This window comes from Arachis ipaensis, chromosome B09 (assembly GCF_000816755.2).
Source record: "Arachis ipaensis cultivar K30076 chromosome B09, Araip1.1, whole genome shotgun sequence".
NCBI lineage: Eukaryota > Viridiplantae > Streptophyta > Magnoliopsida > Fabales > Fabaceae > Arachis > Arachis ipaensis.
In genome coordinates, this window is record NC_029793.2 from 135653355 (window position 1) to 135663809 (window position 10455).

Here is a 10455-nt window from a genome sequence, read left to right on the forward strand (position 1 = left end):
CTCTCTTGCTCTTAGCCATTCCTTCTTCCTTCAACCTTCTTCAAAACTCTTTCCACCTATCATCAATCAATCAAAACAATCAAAGCTATGCCCCAAATCATGAGATTGTGTTGCTTTCATAATATATGACAATTATAGCATAAAATCTCATGAAAGTGCATGACATCATACATGGTTGATTGAATCAAAGGAAACATGGAAATCTACCCAATTGGCTTGCTTATGGCTCAAGAAAGTGCCTAAATCAATTGAAAACAAAAGAAAAAGACTAGTGAACTAGGCTAAGATGACTTGTCATCACAACACCAAACTTAAAACTTGCTTGTCCCCAAGCAAGAAGATAATTATGCTCAAAAGTTCTTTCCATCAGGATAGATTGAAGAATAACTTGTAATTTCCTGTGAGTGAAGTGGTTAAGTGACAGTGGGGTGAACTCTAAATTATATGCTCATGCAAGGGCTTCTGTGCTTACTAGTCCTTACATATTAGAAGTCTTAGGTCCTAGGACTTTCATCCAAATGATATCATGGAGATCTCTCTATAGGTAATCACCTTGAAGCAGCTTAGAGTTGCTGTGCTTTGGCCTTGACTCTAAGTGTCATGTCTCAAAGCGGCTTTTTAGATAAGCTTTCAATCAATACTCCTAAACCAGTTGGTTTTAAGGTATTAGGTGTTAAAGCACCCCTAAGGATTTACTTACTCAAGCCTCTCTCTTTGACACAATTCGACCACAAGCATTTACTAGGATAACAACTCTTTGAGTTCTTGTTTCTTTCTTCTTTTCTGCCTAGTAATTGATGCTCAGAGCCTTGGGCCACGTTCTTTTTGTTTTTATATCTTCTTTATTTTCTTTTGTTTGCTGCTTCTTGGATCAATAAGTGTTCGAAAATCTCCATAATACTTCTTTGAATTCTATGTTCTGCCTATGAACTCCCATGCAAGTTTTCATAAGCATGCAACCTCAATGCATAATCACACAACCAGAACCACCACTTCTCCTAATCTTTTGCTTGCCTCAAAATTGTTTAATTCCTCAATCCTTCTTTTCAAAGAACTATCATGTGGTGCCCGCAAGTTTGAAAAGTGTAGTGTTGTGAATAATCAAGCAATCTTAATTATTGAATTGCAGAAAACTATACTATGTAGACAGGCAGGGGTATTATATCACTTTCAATCATAGCAGTATCTGATATAAAATGGTCAATGAGCAATACAACCTTTTGGAATTTACTTGATGTCCTCCTCCTCATCATCATCATTGCTGGTCTTCACATTCCTCTTTCATCTCTTTGATTGATGATGCTAAATCTTCCCAAAAGTTTGTATGGTACTCTGCAGTGATATTGAAAGTTGCTTGTTTCCCAAGCACTTGAAAAATGGTTAGCATGCATGATTTATTTGTGGGCTTTTGAACTTACTTTGGTGTGGGAACACCAAACTTAGTACCTTGCCAATGGTCCTTGTGCATCAGATTAACCATGTGTAAAACTCTTTTTCTTTTTTTTTCAAAAGCAGTTAAAGCTGAAAACTTAGGAAACAGCAGAATAGTTAACTAGTTTATCTAAATGCTTGAAGCTAGCATTATGCAGAAAGTGAGAATGCGTTTTATGATGAAATTTTTGGTGGAACACCAAACTTAGAATCCTTCATTCTCCCTTAGATTGTTTTGGTGTGCAACACCAAACTTAGCTTCTTACAATATGGAATAAACTAATTAACATTTTTATTGAAATAGATATGAAATGATGGTTACCTCCGGTTGGGTTGCCTCCCAACAAGCGCTCTTTTAATGTCACTAGCTTGACATCGATCCCCTTAGATCATGGGGGTTGAAAATCATAGTGTCTCAGCTTTTCTCCTCTTACTGTGAACTTCCTTCCAGTCTCCTTTTTGATGATCTCTAGGTGTTCAAGTGAAAGGACCTGGTTCACAGTGTAGTATTCAGATGATTGTGGAGACACCTTCATTGGTTGGGTGTTTAACACTACTTTATCCCCTGGTGAAAAGCCTTCAGTAGGGATCTTCTTGTTTCTCCACCCTTTTGGCCTCTTCTTCTTTTATTTCTCAAAAGATACTCCCTGCCTTGGTGGTTCCTTATCTGAGATATTGAATTTCTCATCTGGAGGTTTTGGATCTAGTTCCTCCTCGATTTCTTTGGTTTGTTGCACCATCTCTACTGCTTTCAAGCATGGATTTAGAAGTCTTGGAGCTAACTCATTGACTACCTCCTTCAAACTTTGATCTCTGGCCTTATCCTTCATATAATCTTTTTCTTGAATGGGCTCATGCAAGGTTTTAAAAACATAGAATGCTAGGTGCTCATCATGCACTCTTAGCAACAATTCCCCCTTTTCAACATCTATCAATGCTCTGCCCGTAGCTAGGAAGGGCCTCCCCAGAATGATGGGAGTGTTAGGGTCCTCCTCCATATCCAGGATGACAAAGTCAGCTGGGAGAAGAAATTTTCCCACTTTTACCAGCACATTCTCTACAACTCCAAGTGCTTGCTGAATGGATTTATCAGCCATTTGAAGAAGTATTCGTGTGGATTTCAGCTCGACAATTTGGAGTTTCCTCATTAGAAACAAAGGCATCAAATTTATGCTTGCACCAAGATCACAGAATGACTTCTCAATTGTTATGTTTCCTATGGTGCAAGGTATATAAAAACTCCCAGGATCATCTTTCTTCTCTGGCAACTCTCTTTGGAGAATAGCACTACATTCCATTGTCATCTCAACAATTTGTCCTTCTTTTAGAGACTTTTTCTTTGTCAGCATTTCCTTCATAAATTTGGCATACAATGGCATCTGTTCAAGTGCTTCTAAGAAAGGAATATTGATGCTGAGTGTCTTGAATATGTCCAGGAACTTTGAGTATTGCTTATCTTCATTCTCTTTTTTGAACCTCTGAGGGTATGGAAGTTTGGGGATATATGGCTTCACCCCTTCCTTCTTCTCTTGTAGCTGTGTTTCAAGGATTTCTTTGTCTCTCTTTGAGCTTTTTGCATTCTTAGTCTTTCTCTCCTCTTCACTTCTCTCTTCTTTCTCTTCTTGTGGAACTTGTCTGTTGTATTCTTCCTGATTGATGGCTTCCTTCTCACTTCCCACTATGATTGCTTTGCACTCCTCCCACTTTGTAGCTTTTCCTTTGTCCCCTGGGTGGTCTTGAGTGGCACTAGGGGATGCATTTGATTGCTTCTCACCCATCTCTACAATTTGTTTAGCCATTTGCTCCATATGCCTCTCAAGATTTCTGATTGAAGCTTCTTAGTTTTTGCTTGTTGTGGCTTGATCTTTTCTTGCTGCTTCTTGGTCTTTTCTTGCTGCTTCTTGATCTTGTCTTGCCATCTCTTGATTTTTCATGAGTTTCTCCATCATTGTCTCTTGGTGCTTCATCATCTTTTCCATCAATATCTCCAAGTTGGAGATGCTTTGAGTGTCTTGTGATGTTTGTGGATGGTTGTGGGGTGTTGAAGGTTGATGGTAGGTGTTTTGGTTAGTGGTTTGGTTATTGGGTGGACAGTAGCTAGAATTTGGGTGGTTGTTTTGGGGTTTTCTATATGGATTGGGGTTAGTGTTTTGCTGGTTATGGTTTTGGTTGTTTCTTGAGTTGTTTTGGTTTGAATTTCGTTGCCATGGTTGCTGGTTTTGAGTGTGGTTATCTCCCCATCTTATGTTTGGATGGTTCTTCCAGGATGGATTGTAGGTGTTACCATAGACTTCATTTTGGCCGGAGCTTTGGTTGTGCACATATTGAGGTTGTTCCTGCTGCTGATCTTCTTGGTTTTCTTCATTTTGCCCCCATTTGGTTGATGATTGGCTTGTGTTGACTGCTGCAACTTGGAGACTATCAATCCTCTTGGTCATTTGCTCAAATTGTTGAATTTGCTGCTGCATCATTTTGTTTTGAACTAGGATGGTGTCCACTCCTTCCAATTCTAGCACTCCTTTCCTTTGTGATGGCTGGCGTTGTCTCTGATGAACAAAGAAATATTGATTGTTTGCCACCATATCAATGAGGTTTTGGGCCTCTTCAGCTGTCTTCATGAGTTGCATTGAGCCTCCTGCTGCTCCTGCTGGTGCCTCTTGAGCTTTCATTGTCAGTCCTTCATAGAAATTTTGGAGGGGGTTCAGCATCCATTTGAGTGAATGTTTGCACTTCAGTCTTCAATCTAATAACTCTTTGAGGTGGGTAGAACTTGGCAAGGAACTTGGTTACTAGATCATCCCAATTGTTGATGCTGTCTCTTGGGAAGGATTTCAACCATTGAGTGGCTTTGTCTCTGAGGGAAAATGGAAATAGCAGCAATTTGTAACTGTCAGGATGCACACCATTGGTCTTCACTGTGTTACATATCCTCAGGAAGGTGGATAGGTGCTGGTTTGGATCTTCCAAGGGGCCTCCTCCATAAGAACAGTTGTTCTGCACCAAGGTGATGAGTTGGGGCTTCAATTCAAAGTTATTTGCATCGACATTTGGGGTAAGGATGCTACTCCCACAATGCCTTGGATTAGCAAATGTATATGAGGCCAATACTCTCCTTTGGGGCTGACCATTGTCGTTGGCCACTCCCACTTGTGGATTTGTTGGATTTTCCTCCATTTCTTGGTTCTCTTCTCAACCTCCAAAGTGTTTCAGGATCAAAAGGTATGGATTCATCGCTTCTTCCTCCTGATATAAACACAGAACCAGGAACCAAAATTAAGCACTCTATTGCTAGAGTGAAGTTAGTGTTAACTTAAGCAAAAATTCAAACAGTTAGTATGCTTAGTAAAAAGAAAAAGAAAAAGTGCTTAATCTAGATCTCCACTTCACTTAATCATTGTCAATCTATTTCAATCCCCAGCAACAGCGCCAAAAACTTGATGTGTGTTTTTGTGGAAAAACGAATTCCAAACACACAAATCTAACCGACAAGTGTACCGGGTCGCATCAAGTAATAAAACTCACGGGAGTGAGGTCGATCCCACAGGGATTGAAGGATTGAGCAATTTTAGTTTAGTGGTTGATTTAGTCAAGCGAATCAAGATTTGGTTGAGTGATTTGTAATTAACTGAAATTTAAATTGCATGAAAATTAAAGGGAGAGGGATAATTGCAGTAAAGTAAAGAGAACAGAAAATAAAAGTGCTGAATCTTAAAGAACAAGAAATTAAATGGCAGAAACTTAGAACGCAAGAAATGTAAATTGCAGAATCTTAAAGTGCAAGAAATGTAAATGGCTTGAATTATAACGGGAATTGGGAATTGGATTTGTAGAAATCAGACAAGGAAAAGTAAATTACGATAAACAGAAAAGTATAAAAGGAATTAAAATGAAACGGATCTCAACTGGAAATGTAAATGAACTTGGAGACGCATTCAACAGAGAAATTAAAATGAAAACTCCAGATCTCAGGACCCAAGAGACTAGATAACCAAGTCTAGATCTCAATGCCTTTCTAGATCCAAATTCAGAATTCAATTGCAAGAAAAGTAAAGATCAAGCAGTAGAAGAAAGGAATGCAAATATAGATTTCTCAAAAATTGCAGTAAATGAAACAGAGAGATCTCAGGGTGAGATTGAAACAGAATTCCTTCAATTCTCTAACACCCAAGATTCAAGACGAGTGTAAATGAAACTGAAAATAAGAAAACTAAAAGGAAGAGAATTCAATTCTCCTTCCCCAAGACTCAGAATCTCCAAATAACTTCTAACCATAAGCTCTCCCAAAATCACTTAGTAAAAACTAAAACGGAAAGCTCCCGAAAATCACTTAGTAAAACTAAAAAGGAAAAGCTCTCTTAAAAACTTAAATTCTAAGCTATTTATACACTCTCTTCAAATGATCTTCAAGCCTTGAATTGGGCCTTTGCTCTTGATGGAATTGGGTTGACAAAAGCCTCGGTTGATTACTTTTGGAGTTGGAGAGAAACCCACTTGTGAACCGGACCATGAACCAGAAAAGCTTGAGTAAAAGTTATTTGCCTAAAAGCTTGAGGTCAAACGTTGGCGCAAGCTTTTGCTCCATCCAGGGTGAATTCAACTTTTCCAAAAGTTTGAGCTAAAGTTTGAGGCAAGCTTTTGCTCAAGCTTTTTGTTCTCTCTTGCTCCTTGCCATTTCTTCTTTCTTCAACCTTCTTCAAAGCTCTTTTCACCTATCATCAATCAACCAAGCACATCAAAGCTATGCTCAAAATCATGAGATTGTTATTCTTTCATAATATATAACAATTATAGCACAAAATCTCATAAAAATGCATTAATTTATCCATGGTTGATTGAATCAAAGGAAATATGAAATTCTACCCAATTGGCTTACTTATGGCTCAAGAAAGTGCATAAAATCAATTGAAAACAAAAGAAAAAGACTAGTGAAACTAGGCTAAGATGATTTGTCATCAATATGTATGATATATTTTTTTCTACTTACAAGTTATTTAAATGTATGCAAAAATATAAATAATGAACCCCAAAATCATTGAAAAACTGTATTTCTTTTCAATTGTGTTATAATTTGTACTTATTTCTACTTCCCTTTTTTTATACAAAGAAATTCTTTTTTTTTTCTGTTAATAGAATGAAAAATAAAACATTCTAAATAAGTATCACTCTTACATAATGTGTGTGTGTTGTGTTCTTGTTATTGTGACATATTCTTTTTATGATTTCTTTCTTCCCTTTTTTATCGGAAAAAATATATTTCCTCTTAATACATTTATAAATAATTAGTGAAAAAAATATTACTTTATGCATTTATAAAGAACGAATATATATATATGCATACATATTAGAAAAATAATGAGTCAAATATATGTTAAACAAAATAGAGACAGAATAAAAAAAATTAAAAGAAAGAAGAAGAAGGAAAAAGAGAAAAAAGATTTATAAAAAAAATTAAAAAAAAGATTTGAAACATTAAATTGTAAATTTAGTAATATATATCTCATTAATTTTTTTCATAAATTAAAAAATCATTTAACTTTTATAATTTGGTCAAATTTAAAAAATGTGAAAAGTTTATATGTGAACAATTTCTTTCTATTCCATTATGCAAATTTTTTCGGTCACATATAATCTTTTCATACTCACATTAATGGATTACGTGCTCATATATAATCTTTTCACACTTTTCAAATTTGACCAAATTAAAAAGGTTAAATGATTTTTGAATTTATTAAAAAAAATTCATGGGATGTATATATGATTTCTTTCTTCCTTTTTTATGGGAAAAAATATATTTCCTCTTAATACATTTATAAATAATTAGTGAAAAAAATATTACTTTATGCATTTATAAAGAACGAATATATATATATGCATACATATTAGAAAAATAATGAGTCAAATATATGTTAAACAAAATAGAGACAGAATAAAAAAAATTAAAAGAAAGAAGAAGAAGGAAAAAGAGAAAAAAGATTTATAAAAAAATAAAAAAAAAATTGAAACATTAAATTGTAAATTTAGTAATATACATTCCATTAATTTTTTTCATAAATTAAAAAATCATTTAACTTTTATAATTTGGTCAAATTTAAAAAATATGAAAAGTTTATATGTGAACAATTTCTTTCTATTCCATTATGCAAATTTTTTCGGTCACATATAATCTTTTCATACTCACATTAATGGATTACATGCTCATATATAATCTTTTCACACTTTTTAAATTTGACCAAGTTAAAAAGGTTAAATGATTTTTGAATTTATTAAAAAAAATTCATGGGATGTATATTACTAAATTTACAGTTTACTCTTTCTCATACTTTTTTTTAAATTTTTTTTATAAATCTTTTTTCTCTTTCTTCTTCTTCTTTCTTTTAATTTTTAATTTTTTTTATTCTATCTCTATTTTGTTTAACATATATTTGACTCATTATTTTTTTAATATGTATGCATTTTGTTATATTTTTTTTTGTTCTTTACAGATGCATAAAGTAATATTAGATGCATATTCCCTTTTTTTCTTTTTGTTTAACATATTTCCCTTTTTGAAACCCTAACGCTTTGGCTCCTCGACACTCTTCGGCCGGGGGGATTAGTCTCGAGCTTCAATGGAACTACCTCAATGTCACTGTGAGTTCATGCTCTTTCTCTCTCTGTATCAAAAGCCTAGCCTTTCTCTCTCTAGGAATCTTTTATTATCCCCCTTCTTTTATGTCTAGTTTTTTATTTTCTTTGCAAATCTATGGTTGATTTTCTCACATTCTGCGTTGGGCTCGATTTTGGCAGCTTGTGCAATCGTTTGTGTATAGTATGGTGAATTTGGATACTGATTTTTAGGTGGAATTGTGCCGCGTTTTCGATCTTCTGCATTTTGGGGGTAAATTTGAGATTTACGAGTGATTTTAGGTTTTCGGGATGAGGTTAGTTGAGGGGTAAGTTGGGGGAAGGAGGTAGTAATTGGGGGCTTTTTGTCTGTTCTGTTTCGTCTCATTTCGGTTATAAGTGGGATATTTTATAAGAGTTAAGTGAAATTGTGCATAATATTATATTCTTGAGTTTCGTTGTGGTTTCCTCTTCTCTATCTCTTAGTGTTTCATTAGGTGTCTCATAGATATAACTGTGTGCTTTTTGGGTTTCTGATGTACATGGATGAGAGTTTGAATTAATGCCATCCCGGTTTAAGTTAAGCTTGATCACTTTCATATAACTATAACTTTGATATGCACTGTAAACGAAATGAAGGAGAAAGCTTTTTTAGTGCAGATGTTTTAAAATTAGTAGATTCTAACGTTATGTTAATGAGTAGGTATTTTCTTCTCTTTAAATTTTATTTCCTGTGGATATGGATCCCTTGCAACAAATGGTGGGTTTTGATTATTATGTGTTTACAATCTTTGATGCTTTTATCTTCTAATTGTTAGTTAATCATGTGTTTTCAAAATCAATTTTATGCTTATTAGTTTGTAAGAATTCATCATTAACACTAATTAAACCTATATTAGTATGTTTTCTAACTTCTTTTTCTAATTATGTAGGAAGGTGTTTCTCCTCTATGATATTAAACATCACATGTCAATTGGTTTACTCATCCACCAAGAATCATGATTTTGAGCTGATTCTTTGATTAATGGGGTCTTCTCTTCTGATGGAAGTAGCAGGCTTGCTAGCAGCGCCCATTTTAATAGTCTCTCTCTCTCTCTCTCTCTCTCTCTCTCTCTCTCTCTCTCTCTCATGTTTCCTTTAGAAGAGAAAGGAGGCCGCGTTGATGCTGCTACCAATCCGCGCCGCCATGGTCGTCCCGTCCACGGCGCCATGAGCCGCGCCTTGCCGCCGGACTGCCTTGGATCTGCCACACGCGTTATCACCATAGAGAGAGGGAGCAACGCGATTGAAGAGAGGAGGAGGAAGGGAGCTTCACCGCGCCGTCACCCAGCCGGTCGCGTCTGCTGCCTCACCGCCGCCGTTGTCGCATGCGTCGCCGCCCCGTAGAGCTGCACCTTGCTGCCGATCTATCGCCGGTGCTGCAGCGTCGCCATGGATGAAGCTTCTGCCACCACCATGAACTGCGAATAGAGGTGAGAAAGAGAAGGCTGCGATGGAGGGAACCGCTCCGTCCAATCTCCGCCTGTGCTGCCAGACCCGCCGCGGCCAGCTTTCACAGGGTCGCTGTCAAGCCGTGTCGGAGGAGGAGCGCCGCCGCCGTGCCTCCATCGTCACTGAGGACGCCGGTTGTCGCTGCCGCCATCAGAAAAGGGCTCAGGTCGCCGCCGGTGTCGCTACCGGATAAGGGAGCTGCATCTCTGTGATTCTGGCCGCTGGGGATGGTCCTGTGACTTCCAGGATCTCCGCCGGAGCTCTGGGCTGAGCTTCTGCCGCTTGAGACCCTACTGCTGTGGCCGGAAAAGGTTGCCGGTAAGGGTTTTAATTGTGGTTTCTGTCCTTTTTGAATTCCGGGAATACTATAGTCGCTGCGTGTTGGTTTCAGATGTCGTGATCAGAATTTGTCGCCGCTGCCGCTTGAGGTGGCTGTCGGGCTGTTGCCGAGCCAGCCGGAGAACGCCGCTGTTTCGGTTCAGCCGTCCTTTCTTAGTTTCGGTAAGTATTTATGTTTCGGAAAGCACGCGTTAGTATTCTGTTGTGTTCGGTTAAGGAATATGAGTTTTGATAACGTGGGGTTGAGTCCTGGTTATTATATGTTGCGAATAGTGTTGCGATGGTTATTGCGAAAGTGGCTGGGAGCTGAGGTTTTGGTTGCCGTCAGTCCGGGTTGAGGCGGAAAGGACTTGGTGAGGCATTTGGGTTACGGAATTGCGTTTTGAGGTAGGGGCGCTTTCCAAAACTATACTTTATGTATTGAAATTATTACATATGGATACTAATGTGAGAAAATGTGTATTTGGTGATTATATCGGCCTTATGTATTATTTGATTGTCTCGAAAGCTTATGAATGATTGTTTGGCTGAATTGTTGTGTGGCTTTGTGAAATGTAATGTTTGGAAGTTGATTCTTTAAAGATTTGAAAT

At 37.1% G+C, this 10455-nt stretch overlaps 1 long non-coding RNA gene across 1 annotated transcript in view; it reads left to right on the plus strand.

Moving 5' to 3' along the window:
* LOC110266282 overlaps positions 7949-10455 on the plus strand; it is a 13176-nt gene continuing 10669 nt past the window's right edge. Inside the window, exons 1-2 of the long non-coding RNA XR_002353508.1 lie at positions 7949-8061; positions 8967-9115. This is a non-coding gene — a long non-coding RNA (uncharacterized LOC110266282). The remainder of the gene's footprint in view (positions 8062-8966; positions 9116-10455) is intronic.